The 27,016-nt window shown below is 39.5% G+C and overlaps 1 protein-coding gene across 2 annotated transcripts in view; it reads left to right on the forward strand.

Moving 5' to 3' along the window:
* The window catches only part of ADARB2 (adenosine deaminase RNA specific B2 (inactive)), a 394,803-nt gene that overhangs the window by 221,218 nt on the left and 146,569 nt on the right, over positions 1 to 27,016 (forward strand). The gene's annotated exons all lie outside the window — the stretch shown is intronic.

Below are 27,016 nucleotides of genomic sequence, written 5' to 3' on the forward strand. Positions count from 1 at the left end.
AAACATTGCCAAGAAAACTCCAGAGATCTCCATAAGTTGGAAGTGATTCGAAGGCACACAAAAATGAGACCTCCTTAGAAGTTGCTATTGCTGACACATCCTGATTGTGGGCTTTCCAGAAATATCTGCCCACTGGAGGAAACAAGATGATAAACTAGGTTGGTCAATTTTTGAATTATATCAGCTCTTCATGGCTTCCTTTGGACCATCATAATCAGACTCCTCAGTCATTATGACTGTTCATGGAAGATTATAGAAGTGTGGTCCAAAAAAAGTGACTTTTGTAAGCTCTGGCTCTTCTTATGTTCTTATGCATAAAATTGTATTATAAAACTCCTCACTGGAGGATTTAGTCACTAGGCCTTGAGGAGGCGAGGGTAGGACTTGAGCAGTCATTACCTAAACTAGAGCTGAGATGAAGAGGCTTCTCAAAATCCAGAGATGTAAGGGCATGAATTTACATAAGGATTTACTATCTCCAGTACTTTTCTTCAAATAAGAATTTGTATAATAACAATGAATTACAGACAACAGACTCTCCCTCTAAAATTACTAAATTGTACAGGCACAAAAATGCTTACTTGTTTTAGGGACATCTTCAAGCCACAAGAAAGAGAATATTTTTGAATAATTTCAACTTGAAAGCTACAACAAAAAATGTTTGCCAAACAGGTAATTATTACATCAGCTCCATATCTAGGATTATCCTTTTCCTGACTAGCTTGGTAAAGGTAGAAATTTGATTCATTATGTTCAGACTGAGACTAATTCAGCTTTTTTCAACCAAGCATTTTCTGATCTGTTGGACTACTACTTGAATCATCCCCATCCAACATGTTTAACAGAATGGAAGTTGTAGTTTAGCACATCTGGAAAGCATGAAATTGGAGAATGCTAACATACTGCAGAATTACAGGTTCCGAAACCTGGATCCCTGAACATTGTTGGACACCAGTTTCCAGAAGCCCCAGTCATGATGGCAGATGCCTAAAGATAATGAGAGTTAGAATACAGTGACACGAGCTTAAGAACCATTGCTATAACTTCTAGTCCAGGTTTCTAGTTAAAGATTCTTCTCCACCACATTATGTTTTTGATGCAGTCCTCCAAGATCACCCCTCCCCCCACCTTAAACTTTAAAGTTAGGGTCATCCTAAGTCTGAAACCACTTGAAGGCACACAACAACAACAATCCTAATTATCTTGACTATCTCATCAGCCAAAAGCAAGCCCACACATCCCTCTGAAATACTGGTAAGTTTATGTTGGTTAAAATTGTTCAGCAAAAGTATGATAGCTGGGACCCAGTGCTGGTAGCGCTACGCTGGTAGTGCAACGCAGCTCTGAATTAGAGAAGGGAACACATGCATGACACAGCACACTGAGTGAGAGACGCAGCTGCGGCAGGATACCAGTGGAGTAATGTAGCGCAGGTGGGACAGGCTAACAGTGATGTAAGAGTGACTGGATTTGATTCATTTTTCACGACTGTTCATATTTCTCCCCTCCTTTCTATCCTTCCTTCCAATGCAACAACGTTGTTGAACGTGTTTGCATAGGATCTCCGGATAGCCTACATAAGTATACTTGGCTGTTTCCCCTCCCCCTTATACCAAACTACCTTGACTATTGACTGTTGTAGCTGCATCTCTCACTGTGTGTGCATTTGGTATTAGTGGAAGCTACTTTTTTGTCTTTTCTTCAACCTCACATAGAACAGGAATGCAAAAAGAGTGGCCCTAGCACTACGTTGTGTTGTAGTCCACTTTGCCTGCCACAGAGAGTTATAGAGTTCTACTGACCATTTTTTTTTTGTCGTGTCAGAACAACCAGTCAAATTATATTACATTTCTAACAGTAACAAAGCAAACAAGCAGATTACAGAATTTGTGAGTATGAGAGTTGATTAAATGTCCTTTGACCAGTATCTGGCCACCTGGAGTGCCTCTGGTGTTGCCGCAAGAAGGTCCTCCCTTGTGCATGTGGCAGGGCTCAGGGTGCATTGCAGCAGGTGGTCAGTGGTTTGCTCCTCTCCACACTCGCATGTCAAGGATTCCACTTTGTAGCCCCATTTCTGAAGGTTGGCTCTGCATCTCGTGGTGCCAGAGCGCAGTCTGTTCAGTGCCTTCCAGGTCGCCCAGTCCTCTGTGTGCCCAGGGGGGAGTCTCTCATTGGGTATCAGCCATTGGTTGAGGTTCTGGGTTTGGGCCTGCCACTTTTGGACTCTCGCTTGCTGAGGTGTTCCAGTGAGTGTCTCTGTAGATCTTAGAAAACTATTTCTAGATTTAAGACATTGACGTGCTGGCTGATACCCAAACAGGGGATGGGCTGGAGATGTCTCTGCCTTGGTCCTTTCACTATTGGCTGCTACTTCCCGGCGGATGTCAGGTGGTGCAATACCGGCTAGACAGTGTAATTTTTCCAGTGGTGTAGGGCGCAGGCACCCTGTGATAATGCGGCATGTCTCATTAAGAGCCACATCCACTGCTTTAGTGTGGTGAGATGTGTTCCACACTGGGCATGCATACTCAGCAGCAGAGTAGCACAGCGCAAGGGCAGATGTCTTCACTGTATCTGGTTGTGATCCCCAGGTTGTGCCAGTCAGCTTTCGTATGATATTGTTTCTAGCACCCACTTTTTGCTTGATGTTCAGGCAGTGCTTCTTGTAGGTAAGAGCACGGTCCAGAGTGACTCCCAGGTATTTGGGTGCGCTGCAATGCTCCAGTGGGATTCCTTCCCAGGTGATCTTCAGAGCTCGGGATGCTTGTCTGTTCTTGAGATGAAAGGCACATGTCTGTGTTTTAGATGGGTTGGGGATCAGTTGGTTTTCCCTGTAATAGGCAGTAAGAGCACCTAGAGCTTCAGAGAGCCTCTGTTCGACCATCTCAAAGCTCCCTGCTTGAGCAGTAATGGAACGATCATCAGCGTAGATGAAACTCTCTGTCCCTTCTGGCAGTGGCTGGTCATTTGTGTAGATGTTGAACATGGATGGAGCAAGCACGCTCCCCTGAGGCAGGCCGTTCTTCTGTTTCCGCCATCTGCTTCTCTGGCCCTGGAACTCAACAAAGAAGCTCCTGTTTTGTAGCAGGTTTCCTATGAGGCGGGTGAGGTGGTAGTCCTTTGTGATATTATACATTTTCCTCAGGAGGAGGCGGTGGTTCACAGTATCATAGGCTGCTGACAGGTCTATGAAGACAGCTCCTGTGATCTGCTGCCTTTCAAAACCATCTTCTATGTGCTGAGTGAGGTTCAACACTTGCGATGTACAGCTTTTGCCTTTTCTGAAGCCAGCTTGCTGTGGGATCAGACATGGGTCTAGTTTTTCCATAATTCTATGCAAAATAAGTCTCTCCAGAACTTTGTAGAGGTGGCACAACAGGGAGATTGGTCTGTAGCTTTTTGGGTCATTGCGGTCTTTGCCTGGCTTCAAGATGGCTATGACTCTTGCTTTCCTCCAGATTTTGGGGAACTGACAGGATGCAGTGCAGTTGTTCATCAGCTCCAGCAGCCAGTGTCTTGCTTTGGGACCAAAGTTCTTGATTTGTTCCATACTGGCCATTGAAATCCAGTATCTATACATACTGGAAATATTATCTCTGACATCTAAAATCTCAGCAAGCACACTTTTAATTATATATATTTTTTCAGATGTGAGGACTAAAACTTGTTTTTATTTCATTTTTAAAAGTAAGATGAAGTCTCCACTTAATACAATCTGTGCTCCTTCCCAACTTTCTTGAAAGTAAGGCATATATATCTTGAATCCGGCTAGGATATTCATAGGACGTACTAGTAATATAGTGTTGCTCTGACGGTTTATGCAAGGTACTTGGAGACATGCGAAAATTCTTACATTTTTCAATTTACAGGAAGATCAAGGCTTTGTGCACAGATAACATTCCTTTAACACCACCCTAATAGCATAAAATATTGTTACTTATTCCAGAAGCAGTCAGACTTGAAAATATATTCTCCCTTCCCACCACCACACCCCCAAATGCGTAATTACCAGATTTCTTCATTTTTCTCTCTCCCAAAGCACAGGAATATGGACAGGATGAGATTAATAGAAAGTGTCACAGAAGTATGGAGCTCGACAAGGAGCGTCTTCTAAGAGAATCTTCTCCTTGAAGGAGTATATAGTCAATAATAAATCAAAATGCTGCAGGGATACTTGAAGCAGCTGTATTTCCATCTGAAGGAAATCAGAGCTTTTTATTTAAATGGAATAGCTGATTTAAAGGCAGAATGTAAAACCTTAAATGACAGTTAAGGCAGCCTATCCTCAGGGGAAATTTAGATGTACCAAGGTACATTATCAGTTTTAATACTGATTTTTTTCCACGTAAAGCTGTTCCAATTTAAGGGTTCTTTGAAGGCTGGAATTAAGCGTTACACTCAGTTACCGCATTATAAAGGGAGACGAGTTTGCTGTGACTCGAAACTCAACATTTAGCCAAGAGAAGAGCCAAATTCTTTTAATTCATTGTGAACCAGCCAACTTGTTCAAGCCATAAAAATTCAGGAAAAATGATACTTCATTATACCTAACCTACCAAATCAAGTGGATTTGGTAGTTTTATTAAACTGGAAGCAGGGGGAGATATGAAGGCCGAAGGGAATGGAGAGAAATTACATCTGGCCTCGGGAGCAGTGCTTTTTTATAAGGAATAAGCTCTAAAGTATATCTGATGAGCAAGAAAGTTACTGATAAATAAATGTGTAAGAAATAAATTAGAGAAAGATAATACAGAATGGGAATGGTACCTGCTCAAAAAATATGGGACCACTTCTGGATTGGATTTGTTTTCTCCCAGTGATGTCAGAATACAGCCAAATCTGATTGCACCATATGCTTCTTCTGTAGATGAAATATGGATACCATGTTGGAGAGAGAGATGGTATAACTCAAATAAATAAAGAAATAAACACTTTTTAATGCAGTAACTACACATTAAACCTGTTAACGAGTTCACTTGTATTTGGCATCACCATAATATTGCCATCAGTGTGCCAGATACTGTGAGACATGGGCAAAGGTGATGCCTCTTTCCATCATTTCATATGGATATGCCTAATTCATGCCCTCTTGAAGTGAGAAACAGGAGTGGAAGGGAATCAAACTCAAGGTCTGCTAGAAGTCAATGAGCTCTTCAGCTCTCATGTTCTCTTACTGACTTTTTATCCCATGGTGAGGGAGATAGAAAGCTAGCAGAAGGGGGAGATCTTGGAGTTCCTTCCGAATCTGTCTGTATCCACTGTAAAAGTAAGGTATTTCATCAACAGGAGCAGAACTTTTGCATCCTCTTTTGTGCTATTTGGGAAAAAAACCATGCATGGTTTTTTTTTTTTCCCATCAGCCTTCACTCTCAAGAATGACATTCGGGATCTAATCCTCTCATAGGTCAGACTGTAAGCCCCCAATCGATTCAGCTCATTGTTTACCTTCCATTTATCCCTCCAGTCTTTGCCAGGTTGTGATGAATTAAAGCAGCAGAAAGCCAGAGGCCTGGCAAAAACTTTGGATACCATTTGCCCTGTGCTTTCCTGCACTGCCTTCAGTTTGTGATGTATTTTATCTGTCTTTTAAGAAGAAAATCCAGAAGAAGCTGCAAAGGCAAACCTGGTGTGTGTGCATGTGTGTGTGTGTGTGTGATGTTAGCACATTGAGTCCCACCAGATATGAGATCCCCTGAAGGAAAAAAGGATACTTGCAAAAATCTGTCACATTCAGTTTGCACAAATTTGCACTAAGGGAAAAATCACTTGACAAGTAAGGACTTTCCAAACTTGGCTTTATTTAGTTGACCCTGACTGAGTTTTCTGACTAAAGGGATGGAAAGAAGATGTGTGTGTGTGTGTATTCTGTATAATATTTAAAGCACAGATCAGTTTGAATGTACCTGTGTAATTGGGATTGCACTCCACAGGCCTCAGTACAGCATAGATTTAGATATGGCTAAGAAACACTGACATTTCTAAGCAGCAGCTATTCATTCCAGCAAGCAGTATCTTCAGCCATAAAGTGCTTCACTTCTGGACTGCTAGCACATTGAGAGGTGAACTATTTCAGTGCATCCACTCCTATTGAGATGAATTACTTTATGACTGATGTTACTTGCTGCTGGATGTATTGCTATCTGAGAGACAAGACCACACTCCTTGTTAAATTGTCCTTTACACACAACAATAATTGTAGCTATAGTTATAGATAAATGATAGGATAAGTGGATGGATGGATGGGTAGGTAGGTATGTAGGTAGGTAGGTAGATGATAAATAGACAGACAATCACTTTTGACAATTCAGAGCATTTCTTTTGAACTACAAGGTAAGATTATATTATCCATTATCCATAGCCAATTTCAAATGGAAGACTAAGGTTATATTTTACAGTATGTTTTAAAATCACTTGCCCAGCTTATTCTCCTCACCCCAAAACTTCAGAACTTCACAAGATCAAAACTGCATCAAAAAACAAAATGCTGTTTACTTTGCATATTTCTATCCAGATGTAATAGAAAAAGCATAGGTATTCTTTACTGGGAATTATAGTTTGATAAGTTAGCCCCCAGTGGTGCAGCGGGTTAAAGCGCTGAACTTGCTAACCAAAAGGTCACAGGTTTGAATCTGGGGAGAGACATGAGCTCCCGCTGTTAGCCAACCTAGCAGTTCGAAAACATGCAAATGTGAGTAGATCAATAGGTACTGCTCTGGTGTGAAGGTAAGAGTGCTCCATGCAGTCATGACCTTGGAGATGTCTACAGACAATGCCAGCTCTTTGGCTTAGAAATGAAGATGAGCACCACCCCCCAGAATCAGACACAACTGGGCTTAATGTCAGAGGTAAACCTTTATCTTAAGCTGTGTCCCAAATGTTTGTGTGTGTGTGTGTGTGTGATCTTTTCAATGTGCATACACATACATGCATGTTGGCACTACAGGTAATGAGTTTCACGAGTTTCTTTCTCACCTCTTGTCAGGCTATATCTTTTGCTAGGGAAGGCAAGATGGTATAATCCTCGCAACGCTGAACTCACAAGCCTGTCTTTTAAGCAGGAGATGTGCCCATGTTCAATGAAGGCGTCACAAAATTTAGCTTCCTTTGGACCTATTACTTCTCTCTGACAAACTCCTTTGGTTTTGTTGCTGTTTGTGCCAGATGTGATCAAACAAACACATGCATTGGGGGAAGCGCATTTATGCAGAAATCTTTCCCTTGCCCTTTGATTTCTAAAGCTACGGTCTATCATTTCAGAGAATACACACCTGAATGTATTGACAGCTGGTTCTAAGAACACATGCACAAGCATATATGGGGAGGAGAGAGGCAGGATAAACACAGTCTGTCTCCTATTCAAATGATTTTGCTTCCTGCTAGCAAATGTGGAAGGTCTCTCTGAGATTCCATCCTTGCACACTTACACACAGACGCTAGCCCCGGTACCTTCCCATTTGATGGCATTCGGAACAGCTGGTGATTTCCACCGGTTAACTCCCAAGAGGCCGGCAGCATCAATTTGTGACTAGCTTTGTCTTCAGACATCTCAGGGCAACCAAAATGCGACAGGATGACAGATAGCCCTCTCAATGGATACTGACTAACAAATTAGTGCCAAGATGCTTTGCCGAGCATACCAGATGTGTTGGGTTCTATCATATGGAGCCAGCAATGAAAAGCTGTCTGCGTCCCATCTGTGCATTTTAAGCAATCACTGTTTGTGGAGTAAAAGGCACTGTAAACATTTGGTCTGTGTTTTTAAACAGTCCTGGGTCTTAACCTTATTGTTCTCTGAAAGCTTTTTCTATTTAATTTTTTTTCTGAAAGAGACAGGGGGATAGAAAATTCAGGCTGGAAAATCTAATATAATATCTGCTGTGATTTGGTTCCAGAACCCCTGTGGATACCAGAATCCATGGGTACTCAATTTCCATTATATACAATGGTGTAGTGAAATGATATCCCCTATATAACGTGGAAAAATCAAGGTTTGATTTGGAGGGAAGGGGGTCAAGCTATATATAAAGGGGGCTGACTACTACCTAAAAGTATCTGGATGCTGGAATGAGGTTTTTCTAGTCTTTGTGACACAGTCCACTGATCATAATCCAATGCATGCTTGGCTTGCCTTGCAGTAAGCAGTATTGAACATTTTCAGATTTACTTCTTCCAGGTAAAGAGACATGGTGGCATTGTATGTCCAGAGTTAATCTACCTCATTTCTTCTACCTAATGATTGAGGTTCAACATGTCATCCCAACTTGGGTTGTATTCATACTGTAGAATTATAGCAGTTTGACATCACTTTAACTTCCATGACACCATCCTATAGTATCCTGGAATTTGTGGTTTGTTATGGGCACTCTGACAGAGAAGGGTAAGATTTGACAAAACTTCAAAACTCAGAATGCCATCACATTGAGCCATGGCAGTTAATGTGGTGTCAAGTTTCTGTAATTCTACAGAGTAGATACAGCTTTGATTCATGTTCCTCTTTATCCTTTGAAAAAGCTATACTCATAATGCCGCCAGGCTTCTAATGCCCACAACTGCTACACATGAAATATGTAAAAGGACTCCTAGTGCCTGCCAGATGGGATCAAGTGCAAAATTGTGGTTTGGAAGAATTTTAGATGCATCGGGGTGTCACATGCAGCAGAGGTAATATCTACTCTGACTCATGAGATACATAGTGATGTAAGCTGCATATACAAATACACATATGAATTACTACACATCAAAGACTTCAATGCTCTGCAGTTGGCCAGAAGAACTCCAAAATGACCTCTATTTTTCTTCAAGCAGCAAATTAATATTTATGTATTACAGACAAGGAGAGACAGCAATTAGCACAAGCTCAGAAATATTTTGGGTTTTTCTGAAATTTGCTTGCTATCTTATAAACAAATTAAGAGTCAGAAAGCCTTGCTGCTCTACTGGAGTTCACCCCAAAATGCATCTGTAGGTCCTGACCTCCCTGCTGCTCTTCTCTATTGTAGAAAAAGCTAAATCTGAATCTGTCTCCTGAATTGGAAAATAAAAGCATAAGCATTGCATTGCAAGTACAGATCAAAAATGCATTGAAAAGGAACACCATAAACACAGCCAACTCCTTTTGCTTATGCAAACCTAGAAACGAGGTGTGCATTGTCACCAATTAAAGTTACAATAAGGTCAGAATATGATCAGCAATTATTCTTCCCACAGGAGACAATAAAAATCCCATAAAATGTATTTATGTTTCACAGATGATGCCATTGCAGAGGACTCATTTCACAACTGCAGCGCATGAAATATGTAAAGGAATTTATGTGTATTTGAGAGAGAGGGTGTACAAAGGAGAAAGGCATCTGAATTTTTCTCCTTTTCTCTAAACTGAGAGACAAAGACTTGTCACAAATCATGCTTACTTTTTTCCCCTTCAGCGCTGTAAATACAATGTATGCTGAATGTATTGGGGAGAAAGGAGGAGCCTAAATCCAAACCTCTGGCTTGAAATGTCCCCCACTTTCAAGGCATGGACTCGGGAATTAAACACACCTGAGCACTTGTTCCACCAACTAATCCAGGAACTCATTAGTGGCTGCATCAGGACATGAAAAGCTCCATCCTGGCATAAAATACCTATGGCCTCACTGTGATGGAGGCAACAACTATAAGTTGGGAGTTAGAAACCACTTTGGCAAAGAAAACACAGGGAAAAGATGCAATGTGTGCTAAGGGATAAATGGGAGCTTTTTTCCCACCAGTAGGTAAGGGGCTTTTAAATTCTCGTTTGATCATTTACAAAAAGCCTCTGACTCGATTGTTAAATGTTGTCTCTTGTGCTTAAATTCCATGCTGGAGATTATTAAAAATTGACTTTACAGTATTTATTTTACTTATCTGCTCCAGCCAGGCTGTGCTGAACTCACAGATTTGGTGAATTATTAATTTTTTATGTTAGATTTTATACTGGCTTTCTTTCTGTCTATAGGGACAAGCACCTCCGGTCCTAAAAGTTGGAGATGAAATGCTTTGATTCATCTTTAATCTAATTTTTTATTTTTAAAAAAGTGAGCATGCTTTCAGAGATGTAAAACATAATGGCAGTCTCCTGTGTAATGCTTAACTAACTGCTTGTTAGCGTTTAACATTTGGAAGTGTATGATGAAAAAAAGGGGGAACAATGTAGCCTTCAATAGGTTAGCTGAGCAGTAATGCTGGACAAAATAATTCATTCTATCAGATAACAAGATCTATTTTGGAGCATAATGAGATGTTAATAAAGGTCGCAGTGCCTACAAACCCATATTATATACCTATATTAATAGAGCCTTGTGCAGCTTGAATGTGGGCACAAATGTAATAATCGAAATCTCCAAAGCATGCTGAATGTATTGGGAAGAGGCATGGCAGACTTTATTAAATGAACTAAAACATCATGGTTATATTCTATATACTGTCAATATTCTGATAACATCACACATGGACTTCTGCAGTGCTTTGTATATGGACTACCTATAAAGCAGTGGTTCCCAACCTACGGTCCATTGACCACCAGTGGTGCTCAAGTGCAAAAATATGGTTCATGGCCTAACCATTACTACACCATTGCCTCAAAACTAATTGGTAAGGAGAGTGACTGGTCTCACAAAACCTTCTTATATTGCTGAGAAAATGGGGATGTCAGGAGGGGAGAGGCTGACTACCCACTAAAGATTATGACTACCACAACAGCTCTAGATTATTAAATATGTTTTTCTGTGGGTTAGCAGATGGCGACTACTGGATGGCATATGTTTTGTATCAGAAACTAGAGCTGATGTGGACTATCCAATGCAATTTTCTGACTCGATACCCCAAATAACCAAACCAAATCTAAAGTTGACAAAAAACTGATTTGTAACCCTTTTGGTACTAATGTTGGAGAATGGTCTCTGTTCAAGTGCTCCCTGGTCAAGTGGTCTCTGGTCAAAAAAAGGTTGGGAACCACTGATATAAAGGATGATCAGAAATGGATGTTGGCTAGGATGGTTGATAGAGCTTATGCCTTCAAGTCACCTTACTGCAACACCATGAATTTCATAAGGTTTTCTTAGGCAAGGAATACTCAGAGGTAGTTTGGCCATTGCCTTCTCAACTATATAGCACCTAAGATTCCCTGGAATTCTTCCTTCTAAATATGTACCACATCTCACCCTGCTTGGCTTCAAAGATCAGACAGGAGTTGGCACCTTCAAGGCATTTAGACAATAGGGCCATCCCTTCATTGTATTTAAGGAAACACACCAATTTCTTGCACATTCACAACCATAGATGGTGGTGATGGGTTACTACCATGTCTGTAGTGTAGTGACTTCACTCTAGTTTGAACTTTGAAGGAGTGCTGGATCCTATCCCCCTTGGACAATGTGCTTATTATTCAAACTAACATCCAGAGCAGATTCACCATGAGATCAACACACCAAGACTGTTCATTCAAAGTGCTAGTGGTTACTTTTGAAGGTGTATGCAATGTGTTAATTAGGTATCTGTAGGAACACTTGCTGCTATACAAAACTGTGTGTTCTATACTTATTTTCTAAAGCTCTCTATCAAGTCACTCTTCCATCAAAAGAAAAGTTGAGATCAGCCCAAACTTTCCTGTGGTGGAATTCCCTGTTTCTGGAGCTTCCTTCCTGGCAGGAGATTCAACTACAGCACTAGCAAAGTGAAGTCTGCTAGAAAGTTTTCTCATCTTCAGTGAAAAGGGGTGACTCAGTAGAGCAGAATACCACACTGAGAAAATGGCCAACCATCATGGAACATTTCACATTTTGGGACATCTTTGTAAAAAATTCATTTCTGCTGATAGCTTGCACTTCATACAAAATATGTGCACAAAAACAATGTATTTTGTACAGGGGTTTGGACTGGGTGGCTCGTGTGGTCTTTTTCAACTGTATGATTCTTCCCTGAAATAGATATTTTAATATGCAACTTTCCCTAAGGACTAATGTGTGCACTTTTTATGCTGCTTTTTAAACCAAGTATTCTTATGCACCACATTTCCAAGTACAGGGTAACAACATTTGGAACTTAGAACGATAACGATGCTCATTAGTGCATGAAATGTTGGTGAACTTAAAATGCAAACCAAACAACATTAGTTTGATGCTTTTGTTATATTGATTTCATTCATAAATAAAGAGACAAAAATATCACTATTGTAGCCTTGATACATTCAGTTTGACATTCAATGAATTTATGCAAAAGTATTGTAAAGAGAGGATTTAGGAAAGACCTTAACTGAAATTCATTAAGCCTTGTTTACAGTGCATCAGATGGAAAACTGAGAGCCACAGAGTTAAAATTAATAATTAAAATTTAAATAACTGTTTGCATATGAAGAAAGAAACTAGAATGTTTGCCACTCTTGCAAAAATGAATCTTTACCTGATTGTTCAGTAAACACCAGTTCTTGAAGACATACTGGATGTTCATGCATGAAAATGTCTCTGCAGGAAATTATGCAGGAATAGTCAGATGAGAATCCAGCATGCTATGAATCAATCCTTATCCTCTTATGGAACTGGGGAATGGAAGGAAAAAATAATTTTAGTCTTTAATTGCTAAAACACACTCCCCCACCAATTGCTTCTTGCCAACTTTATGTTGCTGATTATGATTCGCCTGGCTGTACCTAAACTTTCCAAGGTTTTGAAAAATACAATGCTTAGAAAATAGTCCAAAAGCAAGTTCCATAAAAAAGAATAAACTGTAATTGCCAGCCTCTTTCAAGATTTGTGGAGTGCTATATCCTTTGTCATCCCTATTGTCAACTGGGCATGCATGCATTCCTAGTGAGAAAATATATTTTGACTGGATTCATACTTGCATGGTTAAAAAACACAACTTACTGGAAACCAACATGAGATAGCAGGTTTTTTTCTTTTTTCTCATAAAGCTAATCGAAACCACATAATATTATGATGGGATTGTCAGGGAAAACTACCCCAAAAATATAACAGAGCATCCAAACAAGATACCTATAATTGAGTAATTAGCTTACAGCAAGCAGAGCATAAAGTGCTGTTGGTTGTGGCTTTAAGGAATTTAGAGCTCAGGCAGGCAAAGATACAGAGTTCAATCTTTAAAATCACAAAAGATTTATTTACATTAAAAATAAGAAATAACTACATTTCTTAATAGTAAAAAACTAAAGAACTGAGCTACTCTAACACCCATCTCTTCTAAGCTTTCAAAGAGAGGAGAAAAAACATCCAAGCACTACATCTCTCCTGGCACAAAAGCAGAGAGAGACCTCAAAGCACACAACATACACTAAGATTTAAAAAGCTGAAGTCAGAAGTAAAGGCTTGCAATAGAAAACCATCCACTTTACACAACCAATCTGAATGAGAGTAGAAACAGAGGAGAGAAGAAATGGATATATTCCAACTGTCATTCAGGAGACATGGGGGAAGGTAAACCCTCATGGTCCTTCCACGCAGCCATGTAACAAACAATATCAAGGCAGAAAGCCCCACATTATCTGCTTTGAACTGAGTTATTTGAGTCCACTCTGCCATATATTCCAGTTCAAAGCAAAAATGTGGGATTTTATTCAGTTGTGTGAAAGGGGTCTCAGCCTATTCCAAGCTAACTAACTTGTTCCTTATTGAGGACTTGAGACTTGGGTAGTGTGGGGTTGAATTCCAACAAAGATAACACTATTTGGCCAGTCGTGCATTTGTATGTCACTACACAAGGCAACGACGCTCCATGCAGTCATGCTGGCCACATGACCTTGGAGGTGTCTGCAGACAACCCCAGCTCTTCGGCTTAGAAATGGAGATGGGCACCACACCCCAGAGTGAACTTAATGTCAGAGGAAACCTTTACCTTTAAGTTACAGAACAAAATTAAACATGTGCTTATGTATAGCTCTCTAAACTCATCAATGTGATGTTTCCAACCAAGAATTCCTACATGTTATCCATTTCATACTATGCTCACTGTTACCTTTTGGTTTTCATAACCAAAGTTCAGAAAAGTTACTTTTTAGATTACAACTCCCAAAATCCCTAACCAACCTGATGACCCAGAAACTCAAGCACCCTGGAGAACTGGCTTTTTAGCACTTAGTGGAGAAAAGAGACTTTGATAGCCTTGACCTGTACATCACGTGATTTCTAACCAAGGCCAAAAAACACCACTCAAAAGAAAACTGCCTCTTAGCAGCTGTCCCTTGTGTCACACTTTTATCAACAGAGCCAGCCTGCTGGATTTCACCACTGACAATAGAATGCATTGGAAGGACAAACCTACACAAAGGTTGAGAGATGGTATCGTTGCGATTAAACTGTTGGAGGAATGCCTCTGTCAGCAGAGTCCCCAAAAGGGACGTTTATAAAATGACCTTCCTTTGCACTAGAAAAAAAAAGGGAGAAGGGTTGTGTTAGACTAGAACATATTATGATCCGGTGCATTTTTATTTCCTCCACTTGGAGTAATAAGCAGAGTACTATGTGTATAAATAAACAATTTGCCACTGACATCGAGGCATGATCCACTATGTACCCACCATGGATATAAGTGTGGTAGCAAGGCAGGGGAAATCTGTCCTTTACATTACAAAGAAAGAAACGATAGAATTTTAGGCTATGCCTCTTCGGATGATGATGATGATGAACATTATTTTTATCCTACCTTTCTCCCCAGAGGGACTCAAGGCAGCTAACAATGACATGACACAATACAACAGAATTTTTAAACAGGGCAAATACGTATACATATGAATATACAGCTTTTTAAAACAATAAAAAATTGTGTCTTGAGTGTAAAATACAATTAAAATTACATTTAAAAACAAGACAACCCCCCCCCCCCACACACACACACACACACACACACACAAAATCCCATGATTTGTTTGCCCAGGAGGATTCTCTCATCTTGTATCAGCCACTGATTGAGGTTCTGGGTTTTTGCTTGCCACTTTTGGACTCTTGCTTGCTGAAGTGTTCCCATGAATATCACTCTAGAGCTTAGGAAGCTGTTTCTTGATTTAAGGCATTGGTTTGCTGGCTGATATCCGAATAGAGCATGAGCCGGAGATGTCAATGCCTCGGTCCTTTCATTACAGGCTGCTTCTTCCCAATAGATGTCAGGTGGTGCAATACTGGCTAAACAGTATAATTTCTCCAGTGGTGTTGGGCGTAGACATCCTGTGATAATGTGCCATGTCTCACTAAAAGCCACATCCACTGTTTTAATGTGCTAAGATGTATTCCACACTGGGCATGCATACTAAGCAGCAGAGTAGCAACACGCAAGGGCAGATGTCTTCTCTGTGTCTGGTTATGATATCCAGGTTGTGCCAGTCAGCTTTCATACTATTATTTCGAGCAACCACTTTTTGCTTAATATTCATACAGTGCTTCTTATAAGTCAGAGCAGGGTCCAGAGTAATTCCAAGGTATTTTGGCATGCTGCAGTGCTCCAGTGGGATTCCTTCCCAGGTAATCCTCAGAGCTCTAGGTGCTTGTCTGTTCTTAAGATGAAAAGCACATGTCTGCATGAGCGAACATGTGTGGGACATGAGAGAAGCCTCCTCACAGGATTGTAACACATCCAGGCATCCCCTGGACAATGTCTTTATAAACGGCTGATTCTCTCACGCCAGAAACAAGTTGCAACATGCAACCAAATCCCACTACTGACTACTTATATATTTTGCTCCCCTAGTAACATGCTTCCAGTATGTAATACTTTTAGCGCACTTGTGAGCAGTCTTGCTCACAATTGTGCAAATTTACTATCAGCTGGAAGCCTTTTGCCAAACCTTAAAAGTCATAGGAGAAGTAGCCCCACTTACTACAGATGTAATTCAAGAAGAGACATCTTGGACAGGCATTAAAACTACCTCAATGTCTCTTCCCAAAATGTTGCAGTGGCATAAAGATAGAGCCTGAGATCCCTGTATTTATGTGGAAATGGGATGTTGTTGTAAAGACAAGGCAGAGAAATTAGGGGAAAGACAATGTGAGGAGTTTTGCAGTTGATGGTCCCACTAACATAAAAAGCACAAACTGCAAGTTCCTCCCATTTTCCATTGTCACATTGTTCATTCTGTATTTTTCTTTCTAAATCTTGGAAAACTGACAGAAAACCAGGCTAATTAAAATCAGTAACTGTCTAGAGCAGGCATAGGAAAACTTTGGCCTTCCTGGTACTTTGGAATTCAACTTCCACAATTCCTTACAGCCTACTGGGAGTTGAAGTCCAAAATACCTGGAGGGCCAAAGTTTGCCCATGCCTGGTTAGAGTTTATTTTGCACTTCTTCTTGATGGCAACTCCCATGTTATGGAGTTCTGTTCCCAGCATTGTGATCCTCCCTCTTTAATAGGAAGAGCTTTTTTTATAGTGTGCGCTGGTCCTGGCTTATTGTAATTGTTTGCCTTTTTAATGGATGTTTTTAATTCCGTTGGTAATTGTTTAACATCGTGTTTTTAAAAATTAAACATTGCTTTTAATACTATAATGTAATTACTTTTAACGATGTTGTGAATGCTTTTTTATTTAAATTGGGTTTTTTTCTTTATCTCTTTTAATTTTGTAACAATTGTATCATCTCATTTTGGGAGATTTTAAAATTTGCTCTGCAGACTGGCAGTTGTCGTTCTGTTAATTGGATGACTTCTATTATAAGCTGCTTGGGATATTTTTTTAATAGAAATGAGGCAGAGAAATATTTTAAAAGAAGAAAAATCCAATGTGCTCCCCTCCCCATGCTTTTTGGTCACAGTCACAGGTAATTTTCTAATTTGGGCTGGAATTCCTGCTTTTTTCTTGGCAGTCTACAAGCTCTTTGGCAATTAACGCAGTCTCTAGCTTTGCCATATATAAGATTCTTGCATATTTTAATCAATGCAGTTGGAAGCTTAGCCATGCCTTAGTGAATAGGATCACTAACTGTATAATTACAATAATGATCAGTATGTTTGAATGGATTAGTACCAGCCTGTTATTGGTAGCAGCATGGAAGATGGAAAACACCATTTGGAAGCAGTGGTCGTGTTGATCATTCCAGAAGAACTCTTGTCTGGCATCCCTTGGCTGGTGGACAGACGTTTCAGGACCTGAACATTTTATGGTTGAACTGGCCATACAATATGTTTTTATTTCAGCTTTACTGCAACACAGGAGAGCAATCCATTGCAATGCTGTTTGTATTCTTGGTCATTATTACTACTACTGCAAGAGTCAATATTCCAATCACTTACACACCTGGAATTATCCAATAAGTATTTTGCTGAAAATGATTATTAATGTTTGCCCATGCAGGGAAGCGTATAAGCTACTGAGTAATTGATTGTTGCACTAGAGACCTTTTCACCATAAACTACATTCTGCCCAAGTAATCCAGTAAGTAGAAGTTTATTTAAAAAAGAATACACACACACACAAATATATATATAGACACACACACACACAAATTCTAAAAAGATAATCCAAGTTCAAAAGGTTGTTTCCAAGAGTCCAAAATCCTTTCACATACAGTCTCCTGAGTCAATCCACAAAAATATCCATAAACAAGGTATCAAGAATCCAAGGCAGGCAATCTATGCCACACGGGAACTAGAAATGAGAACAACTTAGAAACTTGATTACATGAATTCTAAGAGCATAGTACCAAAAAGCGAGAGCAGTTCATCTGAATACAACGTTGCTCTCACAAAGGATTGTACCAACAGAAAACCACTTAAAAGACCTAATTCCCTCCCATGACATCGTTTCTCGCACACCTGCTTTCCCTCTCATTATCGCTAATTCTCTGGGAAAAGTGAGTCTGTCTTTGTTGCATGCCCTGTCTCCATAATTCCAAGCGCTTTGACCTAGACAAACATTTGCCTCCCGCATTTCTCTCAGCCTGCACTTCTGGCAGATTCCCATGATAACTGATATCACTTTCTCCAGTCTCATGGGAACTGCCAGTAGATTCCAAAACAACTCTCTCCAGGCCACTTTTATCCTCTGGGCCCTCTGAATCTATCACAGCATCTCCTTCTTCATCTTCTGAGAACTCAGAATCTGACCAGGCTACAACATGGATAAAATGAAAACTTGATTTTAAGTGTATGCATTCTTACTTCTACCTTAGCCTCTGCTTTGCAGAGCTTACTTCATGAGCTTACTGCGGTAACAGAAAAACATGAATATCAATGTGGCCCATTTAAATGAATGTCTCTCTAGGATCTTTCTAGGTCCTCCAACATGACTCTTCTGGCAAAAGTATACTATAGAATTGCGTGAAGAATGTAGAAAATGTCTAGGAAGGACATAGTTTGGCAGATGTGGATAAAAACTGTGTATACCAGGTAAAACTGTAGCCACAACACGGATAGATTGAGTACTGACCAGTATGAGCAACTATATATATTCAGAGGGTGTTAAGAAACAACTGATCATTCATAAGACCAGGTGCACTCAACAAAGCAGAGATCAATATAGAGGAATTGCAAGAACAGGATTGGAGATCCCATGACCCTCCCAATGTTATAGAACTACACAGCCCCTTCTGCTTCAGCTGACACACAGGATTTATAGTCCTACACCAGCTCACATTCATAATTCTACGCTAGAATAAGAAACATAAGTCAAAAAGAATCCAATGTCTCTTGAAATGATGGGTTCCTGATACCTTTTTTAAGATTTAGAAGGTATCTGCAGGCCTGACTACCCAATTGTACTGTAGCCTTCAACTGTATATGAATTGCATCACTTGGCCAATTGTGGGAACATCACAGATCTTGGAAAATTTACTTTGGAGGAACTAACTTTCAGATCCTCAGCCACTGTGCTCATTGCCTGTGAAGGAATCTGGATGTTGTAGTCCAAAAATGTAACTTTCCCAAGCTCTAAGCATCCAAAGGAACAGTATTGAATTGGTTTTTCAGTCACGGGGGAGGTGGATGTTTCTCGTTGCATGCAACCAACTCCTCAGTCAGAGAATCTCTCTCAGCCAGCTGCCATCGCAGGCATCTTTCAATGACAGACAAGCAAAATCCAACAGACAATACAAAGTTAAGTGCTGTTTTCCTGCTAAGCTAATCAGTTCTGTCTGAGGATGGAGGGATGTGTGCCAGCTGAAAATCAATGCTCTAAATCAACTTGGCACACGCCTGAGCACTGCCAAAGTGTCAGCTACTAACAAGGGAATAAAGAAAATGGTTATTGGATACTTAGGAGTCTTTTGTAAGTGCTTGTATAAAATAACATATTTAATTTAATGCAAAGTTATAAACCTAATTTGGCTTTATGGGTATTGCAGCAGGGAAGCCAAGAAATAAGTTGTCTCCTCCCTCAGCTTCAAGAACGGTTTAATCCTTACTGGATCACAGATCAGCATTATCAAACACATCTCTGTAATATACAAATGCAATTTTTCAGTGCCTTTTCCTTTTATTACTCAGCCTTTGGGTGTTGCACTCATTTAGGAAGTCCTCCTGTAATCCACACACAACTTTCCTTTCTGTTTGTTCTTGGTCCCTATCTGAGATAAACAAATATATGTGTTATTTTCTCTTGATGAGAACAAAAAGTGGATATTTTAATTACTCAGACCAGCAAGCAAATGGACTTCAAAGTTTTTAGAGGAGTCGAGAATAGCATTTGTCGTTTTGGTGCAATCACACTTCCTTGGCTCCTATATCCATTCTTCATGCATTTCATTTCCCTCCTTTAACAAGAGTTGAACAGAAGCAAAATCTCTGCCAGGTAATCCTCAGCTCCCAGGAATGCATCCTTCAGACATTGAAATTGGCCTGTTGCCTCGGCAAATTCAGGATCACAATCCCTATAAAAGCATGTGAGATATAAACCCAGGCTCTCCTGTTTTATATTGCCCCTGCTCCCAGACTGTCAAAACCTGAGAAGGATGGTTTCCCCCCACAATCCTGTTTCTAGTATGGAATGCCGAAGCCAAGCCGTTGCAAACACAGCCTCAGTTGGCATGCCTTAAACAGATTAGCACACCGCTGCCACCCCTTTTAAGAATGCACTAGGCAAGCCATTTAACATCTGCCCTTTTAAGGGAATCCAGAAATGCAATGAGCAACAAAAGATCAACTCACGGTATAAAGCAGAGGCCAGGAGAGGATTAAGGTTAAATATGCATTATTGTAAAAGTACAAGAAAAGAAGGTCATACCTCCCCCAGCCTGTAGTAGATACAGGATTAAATGGAGAGCCTTTAATCACTAAACACTTACTGTACCTTTCAGAAGCAGTACATAAAAGACAAATAGCAGTGAGTCAGCTCTTGCTACACAGCCTGCATCGGTAGGAAGTTGAACAAGAGACAAACAGTTTGGGAGAAGACTTTCAAGGGTGGCCCTTTCCACATTAAAAAAAGCAAAAGGAGATGCTAGTTTGCATAAAATGTGCATATGCTAATACAAAATAGAGAAAGAATTCCTTAAATACCATATATACTTGAGTATAAGCCAAGTTTTTCAGCCCCCCTTTTAGGCTGAAAAAGTCCCCCTTGGCTTAACCTCAAGTCAAGGTTATTTATTATTTTATTGTTATTATTATTTTTATATTATTATTGTTATTGTTATTGTTGTTATTATTATTACATGTATTATTTTACTCTTATTATTATTATTACATTTATTATTAATGTAATTTTATTGGTATCTATTCTTATTTTGAAATTTACCAGTAGCTGCTGCATTTCCCACCCATGGCTTATACTTAAGTCAATACGTTTCCCAGTTTTTGTGGTAAAATTAGGTGCCTTGGCTTATATTCAGGTTAGCTTATACTCAAGTATATATGGTAGATATACAGTACAGCTCAGCCAGGCCAAGAAATTTCATAATAATAATCTAAAATGCTGTGAGGTGAATGGATCCAAACTATAACTGATATATCACAGAACATTGGTATATATCAAGGATGTACATCTGCAGACAGATGGGGAGTGTGGGGACTAGAGTGGCCTTCAAGAATCATGCTGAAGGGCCACACTTTGTTCATCCTGCTAATTAATCATAGAACATTTGACAGTCCATCTCTGCATGTCCAGGTTTTTTGTATGGTTCATTAACTGCTAACCCTGCCCTATAATCGGTGCAGTCTTATATGAATTGTCATGTGCGTGTTAAGTTATGGTGTCCCCATTAATTTCCTAGGATTTTCTTAGGCAAATAATATTTAGAGGTGGTCCTCCAAAATACAGCCTACAGCACCTTATATTTGTTGGTGGCCTCTCATCCAATTACTAACCAGAGCTGATCTTGCTTAGCTTCCAAAATTAGACAGGATCTGCTGCCCTCATTTCATATTTATCATGGGCCAATTTTTATTTCCAGGTCTATTTGCAAGGAAGTGTGTTTAGAATTACATGTTTACGAGGCTCTTTTCTTTGTTTCAACCACAGCAAACTTCCCCAGTGTAGTCCCCTATATATTTTTTATTACAATCTCCACAATTTCTAGGCAGGTCTGCCACTTGTTGTCTAATATCTGGGAAGACATGAGGTTGGGGACAGCTGTTTCAAAGTGATAGAAATCAGCTTCTCATTTAGATGGATTTAAGTGCAAAACAAAAACAAAAATCAATAGAACATTGTTAATCTGGTGTTTAGCTAACCATGCCTGGACCTTTAGGATAAAAAAGTAAATCAGTTCATTCAGATTGTATTAATTAGAACACAAACAGAATTCTCTGCTAAGGTTGAAATTACAAAAAAAAAGTCCACCTGAAAAGCGACGACAGCAAATAAAACTATACATGGCCTCTTCCAAAATATACCATGGATGTTCACCCAGAATTCTTCTTTGCTCTGGGATTTTGTGGAAATAAATTTATGATGTTTTTAAAATGCTAGGAAACATTTATAATTCTCCAGTGTATAATCTATGCACTTCATCGCAATCCCCCCACCACCACCACCACCACCACCACCACCCAAAACAGTTCCAATCCATTGGGCTGATGAAAAGTGACGGAGCCCATCCCATGATGCAGGGGGACTTCCTGTCAGTGCCTGTCATGATTAGTTAAGTAAATGTCAGAAACAGTTGAAAAAAAGGAAGAGGGGAGAATATGGTCTGAGATCATCTCAGGAGCTCAATATTCCATTACAAAACACCAAAATACATCTGGAATCAGAGCTGTCAGAATCGCCCTCATTGAATTGAATCAATGATGTATGCAAATGGGCTGTCCTGTGGACAGTCTCTCACCAAACAGTGAGTCCCCAGTCCTTGCACAGTATTTTTGTAAGGAAATAGCACTAATTTAGGACATTGCTAGTCTTACGTTCTTGTAGGTTTTTTCGGGCTATAGGGCCATGTTCTAGAGGCATTTCTCCTGACGTTTCGCCTGCATCTATGGCAAGCATCCTCAGAGGTAGAGACCTCACTACCTCTGAGGATGCTTGCCATAGATGCAGGCGAAACGTCAGGAGAAATGCCTCTAGAACATGGCCCTATAGCCCGAAAAAACCTACAAGAACCTAGTAATTCCAGCCATGAAAGCCTTCGACAATACATTGCTAGTCTTCTTTGACTTTAATATTAGAGTTCGATCCTTCTGCACTATCGAATTTAGACAGATTTTTTTAAAGGGGGGGAGAGGGTAGGGTATTCACTCACTTGTAGGATACAGATAAAAACATATAGTAATGGGCAAATGAGCAAATTCAGATGACCCATGATAAGTTATGAATAATGGAACATAGTGATTTGCAATGCTAAAAGGCTAAATGAATGCCATGGTTAAATGATACAACCCCCCCCCCCCCCCCAATGGGATAAGGTCCTGTTTTAATTCCCATTATGGAGGAGTAGTGTTGGAACATATATTCACAGTTGTGTGCATATCTACTGAAAAGTAGAATTAGCATAAGTTATGATTATTGCATATAACTTCCAATATCAGAGGCAGTAAACTTTTCAGTAACATTTTGTGAGGAACACAAGCAGGAAAGTGTTCTTGTATTCATAATCTGCTTCTGGGTACAAGTTAACTAGCAAAGAAAATGGGATGTAGGTTACATTGGGAGTCAAGGCTCTTCTGGACTCTTGGACCAGCTCTTAAACACACTTCTGGAATGAGTTTCATGTATTCCAAGTAAACTGGAATGTACTTAGTCCTAATCTTTTTTATACTTGTTTTAAACTACTTCATTGGATGCGTTGCAATAGCAGATTCCCAGATTAGTTTAATGTTTGCACCTTATTTTAATTTTCTGATTATTTAATATTTAATGTTTATTTTACTTAAGTGATATTTGTCTTTACTGTTCTAATGTAGCACAAATCCTATGTAAAATCATACTACGTATTTTTGACATTAATATTGACTTTGTTGTGTTTTTAGTAACCCTGTGTTCCAGATTGGAAGAAGAGTGATATAAAAGACTAGCACATATAGTGGCAAGCACATACTGAAGGCTTTAATATATTATGGTTTTCTATCATGTACAGTGCCGAAGCTCTTAGCAGTACATAAATGTTAAAGATATGATCTGTTTTTAAACAAGTTCCCACAAATAAATGTAAATGGGCATATCCAGCTAGCAGACCTTCCACATTTTATAAGAACCCACTCCAATGCATATCCATTTTCAGAATGAGACAGTTGCATTGTAAACTATTAATTTTTCATTGTGTCTAATAAATAGCAAGAGGGAGAAACACAACTATAAGAATGGATTTTCAATAAGAGAGACATAATGTGTGCATTGTTATCTATTAGATTGCACAGAAATCTATCTGAAATCTGGTTCAAGGTTCTAAAATTATATCTTAAAGTATTCAATTTGGCTACAGGAGCATTTTCCTCCTTTTGTTGCCTTGCCTAAGGACACAAAGAAATAAAATACCTCAAGTTATTATCATTTTATGGGCACTTCCATCTCTGAGTAAGGATTACACAGTATTATGTATTTCTGAGTGGTTTGACTCAAGTGTATTACCAGTCAACAACTCATTCTTTTTTCATTTTAAAGCAGTGACTCTTCTTTTATGACTACTATTCTTGTGAGTATGTGTGTGTGGCAGTCCACAAGTTGAAAAAAATAACTTGTGGAAACAAGGATTGGTGAGAAAGCTTCAGCAGAGACACCTTTACCCCCATGATAATAACTCTTATCAGGAGTTAATTTCCCTTCAGAGGGGGTACATTTCTCTCACTTCCTGCTGTCTCACCTCTGTTCTTTACTATGAGTAGTTTGTAAGTCGGATGTAACTCAGGAACTGCCTGTATAGGCAAAAGCTGTATCATTTGTTGAATATGTGTGTTTGTTCATTTAAGTAGAAGGAGGGATGAATGTCATGTACTGGAACTGGTAAATGTTACCCCAAAAGGCAAGTCGCTTACCACTCAGTGGCAAAACTTGAAAAAGTTATTTTATATTACAGCTCACCAAATCTCCTGCCATTGTGGCCAGTGTCTATGCACATACTAACTGGGGAGTTGTCATCCAAAATGTAGGTTTGTTTGGTTGTTGTTTTTTCAAATCCTAACAGTTAGATTTTTTAAAGGGAAAACAAGTTTTAAAATTTTGAGTATTTATGGCAAATAAATAAATGTCCATTTAATGGGCACCAAGTCACAGGCCACTCCAAATATAATTTATGAAAATTAATAAATGGATACTAAATATGTGATATAGGAAGTTGCTTTAAATGAGATCAGTGAATTTGTCCATGACCAAGGCTTGTTCACACTTGATTCCACTTTAACCACGTGGCCCATGTGGTCTCTTCCAACTCTATTCTTCTCATGACCTCATCAGACGGAGTATATTCAGTATCCTAGGAGGCTTTCACCCTGATTAGGGGGTGGAGCCCCATGTCAGACATCACACGATGTTGTGTGACATTCCAGTGGAGCCCCACCACCACCACCACCACCACCAAGCGGGTTGAAAGCATTGCTAGACACTTTCTCCCCAACAGAGGAGGCTTCCCATGTTGTACTGGCTCAAATGGAGCCAGCACAGGATGTTGATGGGAGAGCAACGCCTTCCCCATGTGATGGAGAAAGCGTCACGGAGAGGGAACAGACACACAATTATATTTGTGAAATTAGAAAAGCTCCATTATGCCACTATTGTTTTTGGATACTTGTGATAGCTACAGGGTTCCTAAAACTGTAGGCATGAAGAGTTCCCACCTTCCCACATAGATTGCTAAAGCTGGGATTTGACCTATTCCTGATCCACAGATAATGGCACTCATGCAGTGATCTGGAATCACGCATGCTTTCCTAATTGAGGTGGGCGGGCTGTCTTCAATTTCTTTTTTTATATATATAACAATCAATTTAAGAAATCTCCAACATGCAAAGTAGCTTAGAGTAATCAATTAGAATGGGATGATAATGGAAGTAATTCAGTAAAACATCATTAATGCTGATGTGGCAAACTACCGGTCGCCATCTGTCTAATCCTGGCTGCATAGTCAGAGAATGTTTTTAAACACAATTATTAATAGTGCTCATTAACTTCTCCACAAAATGAACATGCCATGTTTCCAAATATTTATGAGGAGTTGGGTGAGAAATTGATGTTTTTCTCCCATTCATCTTTGCTTTCTTTAAGTCAATGCTACATTAATAATACTATATTTGCTGTGGTGTTGCTCAGATTATAGGGCATGTACTCCTCTTTACTTTTTCTGTTCATTTCCTTAGCTGCTATTTTTTTTCAAGCCTATGGCAGTGATTGATTTGGTGAAAATGATTGCAATCACAAAGTGCCATTTGTGGTAATGTGCATAATAGTTTTTCAGCTCTGGTCCTTCAGGTATTTTGGACTTCAACTCCCAGAAGCATCAACCACTGATGTAGGACTACAACTAAATCATCCTTCAGTGCTGGCTGTTATGGTTAGGACTGATAGGAGTTATTATACATTCTCTTCAAGGGGGCTACATATCCCAACCCATGAATGACAAGAAAGGGAAGATGTATCAATAATATATCACACAGTGAAGTCAGTTCACACATTCTGCTGTCATTAAGCAGGCTGTGACCAATGAAATCTTTGCAAGTGTGAATTATTCCCAGTTGTTGGCTAATCAAATAATGTGAGGGTTCAGAAGTTCCATACACCTACAAAGGCTCATTCAGACAGAGAGAGACACAGAGAGAGAAACAGACACATTCAGAAGATGGGATGAGATGTTCAGGTATCCTACAAGCCCCAGGGATCAGAAGATCACTATGAGAAACAGAAAGGTTGAGAGTGTGGCTCATCCATTTTTGAAGCATCAAGCAGTGTCTTCCTGTGGCATCAAAGTGTTAAAGGAAATATAAATATTGCAAAGAGCTGTTCAAAGAACATTGCCACATACATAGAGGTGCCAGTGCTTGATCTCATTGAAAGCATAACTATGTGAAAATTGTCAGCATTATGTACAACAGTATTTTGTCTGATTGCAAATGGATTGTGGACTTTATTTATGAAAATACATATAGCTCATGAATAAGTTCATGAAAGGGGAAAAATAATGAATATGGTATTTGCCAGCTTCCCATTACAACCCCTCATATATCTGCTTCTGACCGTAGTGTACATGCACATATAATTAGTGTGTATTTGGTTTGTGTCTCTGGATATCAACTTTTCATTATTTTTGTTTAACTTCAGTACCTCTGCTCTGCAAACCAGATTCCTCTGGTTTACAAATCCCCTTTTCCAGGGAAGCACAAAAACATAGTTTTCTATTTCAAATTCTTTGGGCCCTTCCAGACTCATTCTTCATGACAACCATGGTTTGGCATTCCACCATAATTGAGTCATAGTTTATCAAGTGAATGGATATAACATGCTTTGGAAGGGTCCCTTGCATTTTGTTCCCACCATATACATTATTACTTTGTTTAAAGATGAGAATGAACACTGCTGTCTCAAACAGTGCTGAATATTAGGAAACAAATATGGAAATTTCGTACAGGTGGAATGCTTAATATGTTGTGCGTGTGACTTTCATTAAACAGTTAATGGCTTCCACACAAAGAAGGGGCTGGT

Source organism: Anolis sagrei, chromosome 6 (assembly GCF_037176765.1).
Source record: "Anolis sagrei isolate rAnoSag1 chromosome 6, rAnoSag1.mat, whole genome shotgun sequence".
In the NCBI taxonomy this organism is placed as follows: domain Eukaryota; kingdom Metazoa; phylum Chordata; class Lepidosauria; order Squamata; family Dactyloidae; genus Anolis; species Anolis sagrei.